This window comes from Cnephaeus nilssonii (assembly GCF_951640355.1).
Source record: "Cnephaeus nilssonii genome assembly, chromosome: 15".
NCBI classification, from domain to species: Eukaryota; Metazoa; Chordata; class Mammalia; order Chiroptera; family Vespertilionidae; genus Cnephaeus; species Cnephaeus nilssonii.
Window position 1 is genome coordinate 53,002,225 of NC_137086.1, and position 4,765 is coordinate 53,006,989.

Genomic DNA, 4,765 nt, shown 5'->3' on the forward strand with positions numbered 1-4,765 from the left:
AATCAATATTTTAAACGTTTTGCTGGTTTTCCTCTTAAGGCCTTCTTCTTTTTTGGCATCTTAAGGAGGTGTTCTTCCTGTTTTCCTCCTCCCACTGATCATATACTCAGTGGGAGGAGGTCCAAATTGTCTCTCTGCAGCTTTATTTCCATGCTCTTTTGCATAGCTGATTACATTCAGTTTAAATTTTGCAGAGTAAGACAATCGCTTACTGGTATTTATCTTTTTATTTTTTGACATCTTTATGGACTCAGAATGCTCTGGTCCCTGTTGCATCTGCACACTCTCCACCTCCACCTCCAATTACAGCAATTACAGCATCAGCTGACCTCAGTAACAATAAGGCAAGGCTCATGATTTCAGGAAGCCTGTTTGACAAGGTATGGGCAGCTCCCTCTTTGGCTGGCTTCCATGTATAAGACGCCCCTCAATTTTCAGTCTAATGATTTTAGAAAAAAATAGCATCTAATACACGGGAAAATAGGGTATTTTTATAGATTACAATCAAAGTAGAAGATATAAGTGGGTTACATGAAATCCATTGGTGATAGATTAAGGAGGCAGAAGAAAGCAAAGCAGGGCAAACCTCTGGGATTGGCTAAAAAGTAAATTGATAGGCACATACTTCTTTTACTTAGGTGGGTACAGGATAGTTAACAGTCAACAATTAACATGATGACAATAACAATGAAGGAATTTATGGTCTCTGTCCTGGGTACCCAGGAGCATTTGGTTGTACCCTGAGGGGTCCGGAGAAAAAGGGAAGTTACAAGTTACCCAGACATTTCAAGAGTATGTTATTATAGATGCAAAAAGACAGATAGGCTCAGTTAAGGTAAAGGTTGACCTTGTCAGTGAAGATACTGGCCTAGGACGTGACTACCCACCATCACTGCTTTTAGTTAAAGTTTAATTTCAGACCATCCTTTGTGGTTACTTTAGGTCTCTGAGTCTGCAAGACCGCCATGCAGGCCTTCCCTGGGCTTGTCAGGTCAGCATGTGGCCCCTTACGTCCACACACTTACCATGCTATGAATTCACAGGGAATGTGTTCCGGCAGCTCAGGCTCCTTCCCATTGGCTCTCACAAAGCGTGCTTCTCTGGGTGGAGCAGGCTGGCGCTTCAGGTGAACCCAGGTACCTGTCTCTTTGGCTTCCTTCTTTTTCCGATCATTTTCCTTCACACGTTTCAGGAAGCTATCTCGGCTCTTAGAGAGCTTAATATGCTCAAGACGTACATTAACTCTCTTGGCAAGAATCTTGCCCTTAACTTGCTTGTTCACAGCAATGCCCACTGCATGCTGGGTGGCGTAGACTCTTCAGTTTTGCCATGGTAACATTTGTGGGGCATTCCTTTTTGAACAGTGCCCATTCCCTTGATGCCCACAATATCACCTTTCTGGTAGATTCGCATGTATGTGGCCAAAGGAACAACTCCATGTTTTCTAAAAGGCCTAGAGAACATATAGCAGGGGCCTCTCCTCTTTCCCTTTGTGTTGTCATTTTGACGAAATACTGGAAGATGGTGGTTCCGGCCAAAAGTCAATAAATGTTCTCGTACACCCCCCCCCCCACCCCGCCAAAAAAAAAAAAAATGAGGCCCAGATAGTCAGTAACTTGCTCAGGGTCATACTGATGGTGTATGGCAAAGGTGGGATTCAGACTCGGGTCTGATTCTAGAGCTCATGTCCTTTTGTTATTCTAATGCTACCTCGGAAAGCAGGAAGGAAGAGAGAGGGGTTGTCAGTCTCAAAGCCTGAGATCATTCACTCATCCATCCATCCATTCAAGGAATATCTTGCTTATGCTATGTGTGAAGTACAGGGGATTCAAAGATGAATGAGATAAGATTTTTGTCCTTGAGTAGCTCACAGTCTAGCATTTAAACCTATTGTTGTATGTGGTGGGGTGAAGAAAATGAAATATGATTTATTAAGAAGATCAAGGAAGTAAAACATTGAAGTTGCTCTCATCCCTCTCCTTTCTTCTAAACATCCAGAGTCCTCCGATCTTTTGGATCACAGACACTCATATTTTTACCCTCTAGCATTGAACGCGGGGGGGGGGGGGGGGATTTACTGTGAAACCATTTATGCTTAAGCTTGAGGGTCCCTTGTTTCCTGAAACAAAGCCTTCTGAGGCCCTGTGATTTCTGCTGCCTCAAGCTCTTTGGAATTCGAGACACCCAGGGAGTCAATGCTCCAAGAATCCTCTCAACAACCTCTCTGTGGGCCGGAAAGGACACACGCAATCTTAAGGGGCTAGAAGTAGGACTGAGGAAGTGCAGTAACTGAGCAATGAAGGCAGGTCACTTGTGGTCAGAAGGACTTCCCTTCGTGGGAAGCTTTCTATCCATCTGTCCAGAGCAAATCAAACCCTGAAGAATTTGACTGTTAAAAACAAACAACAGGCCCAAAATGGAGTCACTTATGCTAAGCCCCACACCAACAAATTGAAACTTAATTCGTTTGGGCTCTCCCAGAAATGGAATCTTAAACCGGTCGATCAAGAACCACCTAATCAGCTCTAGGTAGGTGATCTGCCTGATTGACCCCTGCCATCCTCTGAAGGAAAAAGTGACTTTGCAAGAACCAGTCACTTTTTTGTCTAGTATAACTTCCTTGTTCCCTCTCCCTTCTGCTTATTAAAATATTTCATTTTCCACAGCTCCTCGGAGCTCCTTTCTATCTGCTAGTTTGGATACTGCCTGATTCGTGAGTTGTTGAATAAAGCCAACAAGATCTTTAAAATGTATTCAGTTGGCCCTAACCAGTTTGGCTCAGTGGATAGAGCATCGGCCTGCGGACTGAAGGGTCCCAGGTTCGATTCCGGTCAAGGGCATGTACCTTGGTTGCGGGCACATCCCCAGTAGGGGGTGTGCAGGAGGCAGCTGGTCGATTTTTCTCTCTCATCGATGTTTCTAACTCTATCCCTCTCCCTTCCTCTCTGTAAAAAATCAATAAAATATATTTTAAAAAATAATAAAATAAAGTATAGGAGATCCAACCTGCACTTAAAAAAATAAATAAATGTATCCAGTTAAATTTTGTTTAACAACTGTTTTACACTCACCCAAGTCATAAGTGACTCAAGACTAGAAAGTTCTTAGTGTGAGAACAGGAGGCCTCACTGGCAAAATAACTGGCTCTGGTCACTTGCTCAGAGTCCTCTGCCCTGCCAGGCGGATCCACAAAGCATGCCACGCTACAGGCTGGGAATTGGGTGAGTGAGTGAGAACAACACTGTGACTCCTTAGGGCAGGTACTGTTCCTGTTGTGCCTACTGTCACATCTCTAGCAGCTGGTACAGCCCTTGACCCATGGGAGATGCTCAATAAAGACCTTGGTTAAAAGATTAGTTGTTCTTGTGCGAGATACGTATTTCTCCCAAGATGAACTGGCAGTCTTTTGGACTAGCTCTCTCTAAATTAATAGCACTAGCCAATACCATCAGAGCATCTTTATCCTTGGATAGTGTGGGAGATACACTATAATTTCTCCAGGCAAACCACACACAAGCCTTCTGTTACATGACTCATTACCTGCGAGCACCCACCTTATTGTATCACCCCAGGGCTCTTTTCCAGAGGATGTTTTAACTCTTTGCTGGGTTTGGGGAGACTTGGATAACACACTTAGAATCATTACAGGCTGCAGGGGCTTGCTTGCTCCCCTGTCTTGTGGTGATTCTACTCGCTTCACTATCAGAAAGCCTCATTTTCTGATCTTCCTTAGAGCAATCAATCCTCCATAAATCCCATTCTTCCCAGAATCTTTCTATGTGTATTTGTGCGGTTTGGGGGTTTCTTTTTATTTTTAATATATATTTTTATTGATTTCAGACAGGAAGGGAAAGAGATAGAAACATCAATGATGAGAGAGAATCATTAATCGGCTGCCTCCTGCACACCCCACACGGGGCATTGAGCCCGCAACCCAGGCATGTGCCCTGACTGGGAATGGAACCGTGACCTCCTGGTTCATCAATGAACTCCCAACCACTGAGCCACGCCAGCTTGGGCTGTTTTTTGTTGGCTTACTTTTTTTGGCAGAATTTTACGGTTTTATTAACACAAATACAATGTGTACACAATCTGTCTATTCATCTCCTTCGCTGCACAGTCTGGCATTGGGGTTGGTGACCTGATGGCCATCTGGCTGCCCTTCCCACAATGGCTTTGTGGTTCTTTGAGGAGACGTGTGAGCCCTCTCAGCACAGTAACATTTGTTGCACATCAGCAGCACTTCAAGCTCCTTGACCGTGTGGACCAGGAACTTCCGAAAGCCACTGGGCAGCACGTGCTTTGTTTCTGTGCTGCTCCCATAACCGACGTTGGGCATCAAGACCTGGCCTTGAACCTTCTGCACACTCTATTGTCAATGCCTCTGGATATGTTGACATCTGTGTTTGGCTGGTGCCAGATGAACTTCTTGGTTCTCTTTTTGACAAGCTGAGGGCAGCCATGGTGCCGAGACAGCTGCCACGCCCACAGGCAGCACCGAGGAAGAGAGTGATTTGTGAGGTTTTTAAGTTGGCGTGTGATGTTTAGGCATAATTGGAGCAGGAAGAATTCGGCGGCTTATGGAGATAAACATGTGACAGCAAACACAGTAGATCTGGGGATCAGGACACCTGGGCTCCCGTTTTGGGCACATCACTCATTTCACAAATAAGCACCCAGAGTCCACTGTGATAGGGCAAGGTGTTAGGTCACCGAAGGAGGAACGCACGAGGCCAGAATGGTGAGGGATTATGAAATTATCCGA

General features: G+C 44.9%; 1 pseudogene across 1 annotated transcript; it reads right to left on the bottom strand.

The window, feature by feature from the left end:
• Positions 1 to 1,021: 1,021 nt before the first annotated feature.
• LOC307111667 (large ribosomal subunit protein eL21-like) lies at positions 1,022 to 4,339 on the bottom strand (annotated as a pseudogene). The gene is made up of 2 exons: positions 4,216 to 4,339; positions 1,022 to 1,514 (listed from the first exon to the last, which is right to left on the bottom strand). The product of its transcript is annotated as a large ribosomal subunit protein eL21-like (transcript).
• Between the last annotated feature and the right edge of the window lie 426 nt (positions 4,340 to 4,765).